At 42.8% G+C, this 14516-nt stretch overlaps 1 protein-coding gene and 1 long non-coding RNA gene across 2 annotated transcripts in view; both read left to right on the top strand.

Annotated features, from left to right (window-relative positions):
- The first annotated feature begins 897 nt into the window (after window positions 1-897).
- On the top strand, window positions 898-1790 carry LOC120322370. Its single transcript, XR_005562162.2, has 2 exons — window positions 898-1016; window positions 1535-1790. It is a non-coding gene; the product is annotated as an uncharacterized LOC120322370 (long non-coding RNA).
- Window positions 1791-12568: 10778 nt separating this feature from the next.
- LOC6523881 overlaps window positions 12569-14516 on the top strand; it is a 64741-nt gene continuing 62793 nt past the window's right edge. Inside the window, exon 1 of the mRNA XM_002099718.4 lies at window positions 12569-13285. The gene's annotated coding sequence lies outside the window, so the exon portion shown is untranslated. The remainder of the gene's footprint in view (window positions 13286-14516) is intronic.

Below are 14516 nucleotides of genomic sequence, written 5' to 3'. Positions count from 1 at the left end.
GGAGAGTTACCCCCGGAAGTTCTCCGTCAAGCGTCCGTATTGCAGCTGAAATCTGAAATCGGAGGGACTCGCAGCACATGTTCTAATATGTCACTTCCTTTTTAACAGATTTCAAAAGCTTCACCCAAAACGCCGGACACGAGCGTATTCCCACTTTTCAGCACTGCTCGCCACCGATGTTACTAGCTAGCTTCAAACTGGAGCGCGTCAATTACATTTTCGTTTGGCTTTCGGTCGGGTGTTGCATTGCGAAACTCGCCCCCGGCTTTTGCCCCTGGCGCCCGGGTGGCTCCCCCGAGCGCCCTTCCGCTGCCCCGCTTAACAATGTGCAATCCCATCATTGATTTAGTGCGGCCACCAACAGACGGTTTGGCTGGACTCGCGGACTAGGCGCCATCGAATGCACATCGCATCGATATTGGTATTATGTCTCTTGAAGTCCAGACCCCCGACTCTGCGGGTAAACCAATGGGCCAATGGCAGTCATCATAGGTGGGTTACAGGGGGATAAATGGGGAGATGAGGAGCTTAGTGAGCGAGCGGAAGAGCAGACCTTCAGGTGAGAAGAGGCCTACAGATGAACCCTGAGTTTAATTTCATCTCAAAGATCTGTGATCGAAAGTTAAGTGATCCATTAAGGATTATTTGGATTATTATCTGACAATTATCAGTATTTTGATCACCACAGCATTCGAAATAGTGGTCCACGTATGGAATGTCATACCTGCAAAACATTGAAGACATCAAAAGTTATTTTGTATACATTGTTATTTACTTAATTTACATAATTAATGTAATGTAAACAAAAATTTCGTCCACCAAAACTTATAATTCCCAATCAGTTCTGACTCAATCCTCATGGGATAGGCGCTCTGACAGCTCATAGATCAGTTGACCGGATGTTATGATGTGATAGGAAAAGTGATAGTATGTGTGTTGGTGTGTGATAGTGGTTCCAGAGGCCATGTGGACATCCCGTCGTGGATCTGGATGCAGTGCACCATGGACCTGACCAGGTATGTTCCACACTTAGGAGGTAAAGTATTATATTATTATATTATTATATTATTATATTATTATATTATTATATTATTATATTATTATATTATTATATTATTATATTATTATATTATTATATTATTATATTATTATATTATTATATTATTATATTATTATATTATTATATTATTATATTATTATATTATTATATTATTATATTATTATATTATTATATTATTATATTATTTCTATTCTCGAAACATATTTTATTCTCGAAATATCTTATATGATAAGTTTTATACGATTAAGTTTGCTATGATTATGTTTTATATTATTATGTTATTATTATATGATTAGGTTAAGACAGTGGATATATATTTAGATATAGGTGGATATGCAGGCTACTTCTTTATATTATAAGCTATTATATTTATATTATAGGCTATTATATTTATATTATAGGCTATTATATTTATAAATATCTCTTACATCTTACATCTTACATCTTCAACTTTACAATTCAACTTTTGTCCAGCATCGCATTTCCGCCCTCCAAAGTTGGAGCCAAAAATGGCCAAAAGGTGTAACTTTTTTGCCGGGCGGAGGACGCCCCAATAATATTTTTGTTGAACGACCGCATTCGTAAAATTCGAGGGCTATGATATACGGTGCACAGATGCCGCGCAAACTTGTTTCAATATCTCCTAAACAGAGATATTCAAAAAATTAATAAATGTATTAAATTGTAAATGTTAAATAAATGAAATAAACCTTTGACCTAAAACACAGAAGATGAAACAGTGTTCGAAACTCATAACTGCAGTGCTATTTTTATTGCCGCCACTGTGCGCATGGAAAATCGCAGAGCAGAGGCGTCTAACCGAGTTGTTGTTGTTTGTTGTTGACCGGTACGCAAAAGTTGGACAGACAAAACCCCTCCCCTTTGGCCACCCCCCCAACTTCCCCGTGAATATTGGCGAGCCCCCTTGCAACGGAATCTGTGTGTATCAGTGGCCAGGATTTATGTGTTTATATTGCGAGTTTGAAGTTGGTTTGGCACTCCGCGCTTCTCTGGTGCCGTTTTACAACGGGGATGGCGATTGCGGGGGGACTTAGGGTCACCTTTATGGAGGGGGTGTGCTCTGCGGTGGCGCAACTGTAGGGCAACTGAATGGCAACTTTGGGGCGTGGGGCATAAATTGCAGCCACGTTTGTGTATCGCAAAAAGTGCGGTATCCAATGCTGCAAAGCAAAACACACAGTTTTTGGAAGGTGAAATATTTGGATGGGATGGGATGGTTGCCAAGTTGCCAAGATCACCGGATGGGGAAATCGCGGCTGACAAGGTGGAGGTCACAGGTCAACTTGGAGCTACTTTGATGGAGCCATGCAATCTCCACTCGATTGTCAATCTAAGCCATTGACTGACTCGGGATAAAGAACTAGATATCTGGAATTATGAAGCCTCATTCTTTTAGTTTAATCACTAATGGGAATCTTGAACATAAATCACATCTTTTCGATGTTTATTTAATCAATGTGCCATGTTGACTCGAACACCGAGAGAATTTATAAAATATACATGGTGAATGAATTCCGGCAGTCACTTGCTTGCCCTCAGAGTCTGTAAATGAAAAAGTTTTGATTGCTTTTAGCAACAACAGAAAAAATAGCAAACGGGGAAAATATGATCATAAGCTATGCAGGAAGTAAAGCGTGGGTGGTTGAGGAAGGGCGATGGGAAGGGGGGAGTGTAAGTGGGGGGCAGGGGAAAATTGCAATGCAAAAGCACATTTTTAGCATATTGCCGGGCCCTTAACATCCCTTCTGAAACCCTCTTACCTCTTACCCAAAAAAAGACCCTCGGCACATGGCACATAAATCTTGCACCTGAAGGGGGGTGGTGGGGGGTGTGGGGTATGTGTGGAGCAGTGGGGTAGGTTGGTTACGGGGGTGAGGAGGGGGAGCACAGGTAAGCAAGGTGCTAATGGCAATCTGTAGCGTGTGTTCTGAGCGGGAAGAGTTATTTTTCCAATTTTCTGTCAATCCCCCCGCCACCGAACGCCCCCCTTTCGTCGTTCCCCTGGCCGTTTTTTATTGGCGCGATATTGAAAATTATGCGAAAGTGCTAAAGCGATTTATGCTTCATTTTGGGAATGAAAGACGCAGCAACGTGTGGCTGATGCTGAAAAAGAGGTTGGGGTAGATTGGGGGGCTGTGTGTGTGGAGCAAGCACTTCAGCAAGAAAAATGGTGTTTTCAATGAAATTGCCAAGAAGAAAGGTGATCCAGAAATGCTCAACCTAATAGTGACTACAGACCACCTTCCTTTGGGCTGCCCAAATTGGTTTTATCGGTAACATCAAGTCACAAATGCATATGTTATGCAATAAAAGTTTCAATAGGAAAACGTTCGAACGACGAATGACAACTGGCCATTAAAGAAGCTTCAACAAGCTGACCCCAATCAATGTTTAACCTAAGCCCTCTAAGCCCTCTTCCGCAATTATTTTGACTGCGGCCTAATCGGGTCTGAAATTAACACCCTCTTTCCCCTCTCTTGGCCACAAAGAGCTGCATGCTGAATGCTGAGAGCTGATATCGGATTCGACAATTAGTGGAAACCGCTGATAGGCAAGCGGCGATAAGCCCCCTTTTCCAGGTTTATCCACTGATTGTGTGTAGGCCTAATGATGATGACGCCGAAGATGATCTGCAGCGATTGTGTGTCGGGGTCACCCATTTTCAAATTGAGATTAAAGCCCAGTTCACAATATCTGTGCACTCGCGTTCAGTGTTGTTCAGCTGGCTTCTTTTTAGCTGCTTTTACATCGACTTACAAGTTGCCAAGGCTTACATGCCAGCATTTTAATCTTTTGTACTTGTTATTAGCTTTTATCTATTAAAGGAATCAATCAAATCAATCAAGTTAAGTTATTGAATAAGCACCTAGAACTAGAATACAAACCAGCAAGACTTTAAACTATGTTAGACATTACCGCGATGTCTGTACTTTATTCTCCAATACCGGGAGGGCATTCATATCACTTGTTCGTCAATGGTCCGACAAGGCGACCTAATGACAGACAGTCGCCAGACCTTGGTGGCTGTCAGATGGCGATGGCATCGCCACGATGGCGATGGTGCAAAGTGGTGCGAAGGTGGTGGCGCAACCGATGACTTCGGCGCTTCGGGTCGCCACTTGAGGGTCCAAAGCACTACCTCTGGCTTGGCTTAATTACAACACCACACCAGCGATTTTCGGAGTCCAAAAGGTGCAACAAAACTGCAGCTGCCAACAGTTGACGGAATGAGATGGTGGGGGTTAAGGGGTTAACGGGTTAAGGGGCTAAGGCGAAGCCCTCGCCACTTGGGCTGCAATACCAATTGACATCGATGAGCAACTGATTGCTCAACTCGTCGGTTGGGTCTTTCCTAGACTCGCAAAATGGCTGCAATGGGATTTATTTGAATAGTCCGTGTACAAAAAGGTAACTTACTTATCGAATGCCTAATTTCGTTATGGTGAACTCCATTATTTTCCATTAGAAAGCGGAAGTCCATGCTGTCCAGCACTGTTGAATACACTCCGATAAGACGGACGAATGGATGGATAGAGCCTTCAGGATAGCGCCTACAGGATAACCTGAAGAACGCATCCCCCCTTCTGGTCCACATCATTGCCAGGTCATAAATCACAATTCGTGGCCTATGAGCCGCTTTTGGCAATGCTCTTTGCCTTCTGTGAAACTTTTCTTGGCACTCTGCCTTCCTGCAGCCCCTCCTCGCTTCACTTCTTGGCACTGTATCATTTTTTTCGAGATCTCTGCACTGGGGGAACTTTGGAGCGAAAAAAGTTTCTTTGGCAAAGTTTATGTGCCACTTGCAAAGATTTACTGGCTAAACTTTTGCATTTTGCATACAGGGGATGAGAGCCGCCCGGGCGATGGGGACATTTCGCAGATATGCGAGCGATTCACAGTACAAGTTCCCGAATTTGTTGCTGTACTGGTATTTGTTTTTATTTTCGTTACTTCTGCACATTCCACACTAGAGTGAAAACAAATCCAAGTTTTCAGAGACATTGCTGTCGCACAAGGTGCAAGGCGAAGTGAAGCCGAAGACTGCGGACATGCGGACAACCAGACAAACGGACAACCGAACAACCGAACAACCGAAGAGCCGGACAGACAGTTTGACGGACAAACAGACGCACGGACCAAAAACTCGTGGGAGTCATGCGTTTCAGCTGAATTCAGGATTTCGGATTCAGGATTTCGGATTCCTGTTCCAACTGCAGGTTCTTCTGAATAATCCATTCCAAACCTGGCAGGATGGATGGAAAGGTCTTCCACCGATTTGGACAGTTGATTAGGCACACAGAAAAGTTTTGTGTCACCAGAGCGAGAGGCAAAAGGCACAAAATTTCTCCAGCCGAGATCGGAATGCTCTACATTTGGATACATTATTACAGCTCTTGGTATAAGCCACATTTTGAGTTGGTTTTTATTTGAAGAACACAATAAATGGAACATTAACACGTTGTGCTCTGCAAACAAAGAGATAAATTGGGGCAAAAGGCCACTGAACATAAGCTGTTAGATGCACTTTTTTGTTTTTTTTTGGTTTTTTAGAACGGATCAAGTGGGATTCCTTAGAATCCCCTCGCGGCTTTTGGATACGTAAGCTCTGGTGATATCCTTGCCGTGGAACAGAGGTGACAGAATGAATGGAGGGCATAAATAAAACTAGAAAACTAGGAAACGAATGCGAAAACATTTTACCAACTTTTTTTTTGTCAAGCAAAGCGACAAAAGCGAAGCGACAAACAGCAAACAAACAACGAACTCAGTTGAAAACTGAAAACGGAAAATGGAAAACTTTTGCAGAGAGCAACAACAACAATCTCAACAAAAACAACAACGGCAGCATTCAAACAGATGGAAAAGTTCATTTACGTAAATGTTTTTCTTCTGCTACTGCTTGGTTTTGGTTTTTTTTTCGTATTTTTTTTTTTTTTTTGAGAAATTAATCAGCAAATGGGTTTTCAATTTCCCATTAACACTCCACGACAAAAGTGAACTCAAACTTGCACTCAGTTTTCCCCCGAAAACCTTTTGTCATTTCCCATTCGGAGTTGAGAAGAAGCCGAAGGCATATGTAATCATGGAAAAAGGGCAAAAAAATAAAATAAAAGACAAATCTTCTTGTCACTGAACAGACCAATATCTATAATTAAGCGAAAATATGTTACAAGGAGGTAATTCGGAGGCAGAGCCGAAATCAGGAAACAAGTTGCATCATCATCGTTATCGCCTTTCGGCTTCGGGCTTGGGATTGGTATCCTCATTATCATCTTCAGGTGCGGCAGCCTCGGCTTCAGAGTCCCACTTACTTAAGCCATACTTGCCACTTGCAACTCTGCAACTCTGCTACCGATGGCTACTGTACATTGCTGTTTCTTGGCTAAATGCGAGTTTCAATTGCCAGAGGTGGAGAACCACAGCCACTTTATCTATGTTTAAATTCATTTATATTTCATTGTTAACGATTTTTTTCGGTGCAGGGCCTACATAGACTTATCACACAAGTAAGATGCCACTTCTGCAAATATATGAAAGGGAAAGTTCAGATTTCTGTAACATAAAATAAAGTCGTTTAACGCAGCAATTATTTGCATTCTTCAAGAAAGCGCGGGGCATTTAAAAGACTTCCTCCGCAAAATGAGCAGAGTGTAGATGCGGAGACGTGCTCAATGGGAATTCGAAGTCGTACTTACTCCACCGCCAGTAAAACCCCACTTCGGGGCTTGTTTGTGGCGCCCCTGCTCCCGACGGTTGGGCAACGGAGACCAGAGACCTCTGATCACGAGGCAGCCAGGCAGCTTGCGTTGCTTCTGCAGCATTTCGGAGGCAGTTAGGCAGTTGCAGTTGCAGTTAAAGGTGGCGATGATGACATCCAATTCGCTGCCACTGTTGGCCACTTAGTTCATCGTTGTATAACAAAAGTGGGGCGGAACAGATAAATGGGTAGGTAGTTACACACAGGTACGGATGGGGTTGAGGACTCAAGAAATGTAAAGATACATTGAACCGGAAGACATCGCCCTCGTTTGCGGCCTGACTTAGGAACATAAATACAATATTTTGGCAAGCACAGCCACGAGAGCGAGCCATCAATCACCGAGTGTTAAGTGTGTCAAACCTTTTACTAATCGCCTCGCGGTCACTCAATCCAATCAATTAAGATTGAGCGACGGAGAAACGCGCGTTTGAGCGTTTGAGAACAACGAGAACAGAAGCTTAGACAAAAGCGCTGCAAAACGGGGAAAGGAAAGGCGTTCGTTCATTCGACCCAGATTGCCAAAAAGAGACTCAGATCTACAAATGGAACTGGAACCCAGACACGAGGCCATGTATCTGTATCTGTATCTTTGTCTCTCTATCCGTCTGTCTGTCCGTTCGTCGCATCTGTCGGATACGTGACACTCCCGCACCATTTTCTCCTTTCCACTGGACACGTTTCACTGTTTTTATCGCTGATGTCGTTTCGGGGGCCTTCATAAAGTGTCGCGATATTCATAAAGATAAAGCTCGCTTCTCGTCTTTGTCCCTGTCTCTCTCGCTCTCCTTCGCTCGCACTACGTGTGACTTTTATTGCTCTTTCCCCCTCTATCGTCTTCCACTACCCAACACCCCACTCCACCCACGTGTGGCCGCCCACTTTGCGGCCTTGCCCAGCAATTAAAATGGCCATTAGCCTCTATTAAAATACCATTGACTGGCTCCAATTCCAATTCGGGCTCGGCTTTAAGTGGCGTGGTGTGGCATTCCCTGTGTGTCAGCCACTTCCGCATCCACATCCGCATCCACATCCGTCCGCTAGCAGGATGCTCCACTGTACGGGGAGCTCGGTCCACTCTCCTTTGAGGCACATTTAATGCGATTAAATGCAACAACCAGAGAAAACAACTCAATTAGAAGAAGAGTGGCCGCAAAGGCAGGCGTTGCCAAGCCGCAGGAGGAGCAGGACATGAATTTCCCCTATGAATGTCCGTCGATTCATCAGATCGTCGTTCAGTTCGCCAGTTCTGTGGGGAAAGTTTGCAAATATTATTACGAAAACTTTACATCGATTTTTGAATGTTCCTAATTATTATAATAGTTGTTGAGCGCAGGCTTAAAGTGAGCGCATAAATTAAATTTCCTTTAAACTGGTAATATTTTAATATCAATTATGTGTAACTACCTTCGGAGAAAACTTTACATCGAATTGCGAGTGTCAGCATAGCCCTAATTTTTGCCTTCTTCTGGCTATTAGCCACTTTAGGATTCCTTTTATTTGTCCTTCTTTTTCCCCTTTTCCCACACTCGTAGTTTGCCGTAGTCCCCGAAAGTTTTTTGCCTCGCTGTCGACTTTTTGACACTGTCGTCATATGCAGTTCATGCAAGAAAAGCGAGACAAGGAATTCCATCACCCACTTCCGCCCACTTCCACCCACTTCCGTCCACATTGCCGTGGAGTTTTTCGCCCGCTCCTCACAGCGTCCTTGCATTTTCCTAGTTTTTGTTGTTTTTGGCGCTGTCATCATAAACGCAGCCTTATTAAAAGTGCACGAAACTTTTATATTAGTGCAGACAGCAACACGCTTCCACGCCCACCAAGCTTTTCAGGTGGGCGGGGGGCGTATGGAGTTGCTCTCCTGGTTATTGCCAAAAACCTCATAACTGGGGGCGCACAGAAACGGAGGATGACACTTGACTCAGATGCTGGCCCGGAAATTATTATCAATGTACGCATAATTCATTAAAACGAGCAACTTTTTGCGGTCTCCGAAATCGGGGAAGTGCAGCTTGTGGGCCAAATTGGAGATAATATTGCCAGGGAGCTGCATGCCATTGCATGAGGCACACGTCCACTAACAGAAACTCGTGTAACTTTCAGATTTTCAATCATTCTGCAGCGACGCGTGGACCAGTGGACAACTGGTGCTGCTTTGTGAAGTACAATAATATCTGATGGATTGGCAAACTCTGTAACTGTTTGCTGAAGAGAAAATGAAATATTTGTGAGTCGCGATGAGTGTTTTAGTGTATCTGAAAGCCGTGCAGAGCAGAAAGAAAGTCAGGACGAAAGTCAGGAAGGAAGAAACTAACTAACTTTGTTAAAATTTTCCTCCCACTTCCGGTCTTAGGCTAGTGCATCTCCATCTCCTTCTATTGCTGCGACATGAGTGTGTGTGTGGCACATGCACATGCCCCGACATTCGCACTTATTTTCCAGCCGCACTTGCCGCCACTCCTCAATGAAGTTGTCGTTGTCAAGTTTTAAACCTGAACTTTTCGCAGCTCCTTCATGGCCCCGCCCATTTATGCCGCCCACTTATGCCGCCCACTGTGCATTGAAAAGCGGCCGCCTTTCCACCATTCGGACCATTTTCCTTAACCCTTGTCTTAGCCTTGTCTGTCCTCTCCGCCGGCTGCATTATAATTCGCTATTAGAAGTCACTTAAAAAGTTTCCCAAGTTTTCCATGCAGCTGCCAACATTGTTGTCAGCCACGCCCCACATTCGTAACCCCTCTAAATTTTCTTGGCCAAAACTTGTGGGTGGCCCAGCAGCGGGTGACATTTTTTTAATTGAATAATTGTAGGCATCGTGCCAAGGGATTTCGCGGAGAAGTGCATTCCTTTCCTCTGCAGCCGGGAATGCCCGGCTAGAAACAAAAAAAAAAGAGAATGACACTTGAATAAAAACATTCCGAGTTAAACAGCAACTTATCCCGAGAGTTTTGTGCAATTTACTGCAATCCCAAATCCCTTTTTGACCGACTTTAAAATAATTTTTCGTCAAATTTTCGCATTTTTTGTAAGGGGTAACATCATCAAAAATTGCAAAAAATGTGAAAAAAATATAATTTTTTTTTGAAAACACAGTTCGATGGGAAATTTAATTACGAACTCAACGAGGTATGACATTCTATATTCGGACCACTATTTCGAATGCTGTGATCAAAATTCTCATATTTTTAATCGCAGAAACACGATTTTCAGCAACAATTCAAAAATTATCATCAAAAATTGAAAAAAATGTGAAAAAAATATAATTTTTTTTTGAAAACACAGTTCGATTGGAAATTTAATTACGAACTCATCGAGGTATGACATATTTGGACCACTATTTCGAATTCTGTGATCAAAGTACTGATAATTATTTACGCAAAAAATAGAAAATAGATTTTTCCAAAATTACTACCCAATGTAATCTCTGTAAATAACTTAGATATCAAGAAAAACTCGTTTAAAGTAACTCAAATTAGATTAAGTTGTCCAATAAGGGCAATAGTACGCTAGTCCAAATAAACAATTTTGTTAAATATATAAAAAAAAATTTACTGCAATTGAATGAAATGCGAGTGCAGTTATGTGCGATGTGCGATATGCGGAACAGCTTTAATTTTCTCGGGGCGAGTTCCCTTGGGATAATGGTCAGCTCGCTTCTTGCAGCTCTTTTCGGATTAAGACCCCTTTGCTGCCTGTGCCTGAAATTGGCAGACATTAATGGGTTAATTTGCATTAATATATTCAATTGGATGGCGCTGCCGCTGGGGAAAAAGCTTCGTGTTCCTGAAATGTCCTTTTGTTTTCTGCATTTTTGTATTTTTTTTTTTTTTGTTGCTGTTGTTGTTTTGCGTGGCACTTGTTATTCTTTTTACACTGTTTAATTCGATTTGCCAGCGCATTGCAATTAAATTTATTTTTCAGCCAGCCAACGAAAGTCCTGCTGCCGCTCGCTTTTCGATCTGAAATGCATAATTGCATTTTAAGCGCTCACAAACAAAGGCACTGCACCCCATTTTCCCTTTTTCCGATTGCCCCACGTTTTCCCCCGCCCCTCATTTTTCACCGCAAGTCAACTGAAGCCGAAATCATCATTAAAGTAATTATAACTGTCAATGAAGGGCTTGCAAAGTGCAGATAAGGATTAATAGGAAAGCGAGCGCGCTGACATCCTCATAAAGCTAATTGCCGTCATAATGATCGTTCTAAGTTTTCACCTGGCCAAAAGCAAAGGTTCCCGTTCCTGCCCCCCTCCTCCTTCACTGAGCACCTCTGCCTGGTGTTTTTGGCGCTCATCCAGTGATTAACTGGCATCATAAGAAGGGCAGTTCACTCTTCGATTATGCTTGTTGATTTTTTTGGACTCTACTTACTACATGAAGCAACAATGGCTTTTCTTCTTGGGATCTTATTGAAAACCCAACTGATCTGAATAGTGAAAGAAGTTGAAACGATAGTAGCAAACAAGCGATTGACAGATATAATGTACGTATAACGAAACGTGCTGATGCTCGAGATTGCGTACTTTTGCTTTGCACACTTGAGGCGCCTCAACTGAAGAGCAGGTCAAACAACACAAATACAACAAAGAACTGAACTCCAAACGCAAAGCGAAGCTATTGGCGGTTGGCCAGGTTGACCTTGACCTTGGTCATAGAGGGGGAGGGTCAGTAGTTGGTGCTGGGGCCTCCCCTTGAAGGTCGACACAAAGTGCTGTAGTTGTAGTTGTAGTTTCGTTTTAGCCGCATTCAAATTTAGCAGCCAATTGGGATGCAATGCGCGCTTAATTACACAACATTTATGGAAACCGGTACGCGTAGACGCGTTGTGTTTCAAAGTCAAGTGCAAAAGGCGAAGAGAAGGAGAAAATACCCAGTCCCCGTCCGTGTGTAAGAGTATATGTATATAGTATACCCTCGAAGTTTTGGAAATACTATATTTCGACTTGAAAACGCTCAAATGGCTTGAAATCACCATTGGAACATAAAATACTAAATATTTGTACTCAAAACAAGATTCAAACTCATTAAAATGCGCGCTACGCAGTCGTAGCTCATAGATATGCTCATCTGAATATCATTTATTATTTTACTCGTAGGTACTAATGCTCACATATCGAACTATTTGTTTTCGATTTGTTTTGCGCCTTGGCCAATAATTAATTGCTGTGGCCCAGAGCAAATGTTAACTTAACATAGATTGCCGCAGCAGCGAACAGCGAGCAGCGAACCTGCTCGACGCACTAACCAAACTGTTGCGCCTGAAACCGCTTGGAACCCGCCGCTGCGCCTGCGCTCGCGACCGCCGCTGCGACGAACAACAACAAAGCGCTGGAATGGCAGTGGGATGAGTGATGACAGGTCGGCTATTGAACTACCATTTGGCGTTTTTACAGCGGTTTTTATCGTATTATTACTACAGTTGCTTAAACTTGCAGATAATCAGGAGAGAAACATGTCACAATGGGAAAAGGGAGCGATCCCTGTTTGTTTTAAAGATAAGCGCGGCAGAACTCGATTATCCCATCGAATTGATTATTTAGGATGGGCAACAACAACACTGGTAGTTTGTTTGCCCAGCAAAAAGCGAAAAGCAGCTGAATAAACGGATTCGAACAAGTTGCCTCTAACGTTTTAGCGGCGGTCCAACGTGCTCGAACAGGTTCGAACGCGTTCGATGTTCGAATGCAGCGGCAGAAAACCGGTGCCGTCACATCGAAAAACACGACTAACTTCAGTCGACAAAATTTTTAAACGCGCGCGGTTGTGCGTCGCTCCGTGGCTGAAATTTGCGATTTACGATTCGGGACTTGCGATTTGCCAGTTTTGAGTTCTCGATTTGTTGTTTATTGCGCCCGCCGGAAAATTTGATGACCGCGAAAATGCAGGAGTTTTGAATTAAGTGGCTTGCCCCAAGGACAAAGGAGGATAGAAGCAAGCAAGAATAGGCAATAGGCTCCGTTTTCACGTGCTCACTATCGCTCTCTCTTTCGAGCGCGCGCGTGTGTTGGTGAATGTTTATGATTGTTTTTTATCTTAACGATCGATCGATGAATACAACAAGAAATCCAGAAGGAATAATTTAAGTGCCGCTTTTTATTGTAATACCGAAATATCATTACATTTTTTTTGGAGTGGATGTGTGCTGTTTGAATTTTGGAAAATACAACAACTAGAGAAAGAGAGGCGAATAAGAAAGAAGAAATAATAAATAGCAAGTTGAAAGAAATTGAAAAAAAACCGGATTCCCAACAGAAACAACAACTAAAGAGCAGCATCAAAAGAGAAGAAAAGGAAGAAGCAGCACAGGCCTGGCTTCCAGTATTCCATCTCTGCTTGTTGTAGTTGTTGCGCGCACGCACCAGAAGCCCTGAAGAGAGGAGGATCGACCGGCCAGCTGCTCTCTCGCTCTCTCTGGAAAAGTGGCCAAAGGAAAAGAAGGAGGAGGAGGTGAGTCAAACGAGTGAAATGTTCTCTCCCGTTTGCGTGGGTGCGAGCGGGATGCCGCAGGCGCAGCCCTTTTCCAAGTGCCCAGTGCTTTTTGTCTTTCACGAGAGAGAAAGGAACTTCTTCGCTATTGCTGACAAAGTCAAAAAGGAAACAGGAATACTGTCGCAAAGAGTATCAAGTTCCTTTTAAAATTGGTATGAAACTACTTTCTTCTGCTTTCGTTAATTCATTTGAATTTACACCCAAAGAGGAGGGCTAGAAATGTAGTACACCGGCCTTGCACGCCTCTAGTGATTCTAGTTCTGATCGCATTTCACACTTGCTCTCTCTCTCTTGTCCGTTCTTCCCTTTCCCTTCCAAGAGTAAAATCGAAAGTTGCAGAACATAGAAAATAGTTAATTGTCATCCTCAGTTCAGTTTTCTACTTTTCCCATGCTGCTCCACTGCTCCACATCCATTTGTTGGCGCTTTGGAAAGGGTGTAAGAAGAAGTCATTTCCAATAGCTGGTGACCGACCGTCCATCCAGACGGCTGACATAATGAGCTTTAAAGAGGAAAACGATGAATGAGTCGGCGAAGCTCGGAAAATGAACGGGCTATGCGCCGCATATCTTCTGGGTATGTAAATATGCTTGGGCGCCATGAAAAATAAATAAAAATGCGGTTGGCATTGCACTTTGCTTTGCTCGAGTTTTCCTGCTGCCTTTCGCTCTCGATTCTGCAGTTTTTATTTTCTCGATTTAGAAACCGGACTGTACTTACTGCTATTTTATTTTATTTTATTTCTGCTTATGTATTGTCGAGGGAGCACAAGCACTTAACAGCGAGGCACTAATTTTTGGGAAAATAAATACTTGTTAATTTCGTATTTAACTATCTTTATAAATTGCCCAACTCCCAATAATGTTCTGGAATCGAAAGCGCTTTAGTCGTAGCTAATTTATGAGGAATATTTCGCCAATCTAATCAATAAACGAACTTAAAAGAGTTATTTATTATTCAAAGTTATATATGTTTGTCACGAGTTTTACTTCAAACAATTCAATAAGTTCGATAGGCAATTATGCTTAAATATCGATAGCAGCGAGCTGCCTCGTTTAATGCCGTTAATTGAATTAGCACCCGCACTTAGACACACACATAAACACCTTCACACACCGAAGAGCAACAAAACACCGGCAGCAACAACAAATTGGATTAATGCAAACGAATCGAATCGCCGAACAAGAAA

This window comes from Drosophila yakuba, chromosome X (genome assembly GCF_016746365.2).
Source record: "Drosophila yakuba strain Tai18E2 chromosome X, Prin_Dyak_Tai18E2_2.1, whole genome shotgun sequence".
Lineage (NCBI taxonomy): Eukaryota > Metazoa > Arthropoda > Insecta > Diptera > Drosophilidae > Drosophila > Drosophila yakuba.
This window is presented reverse-complemented; position numbering and strand designations above follow the sequence as displayed.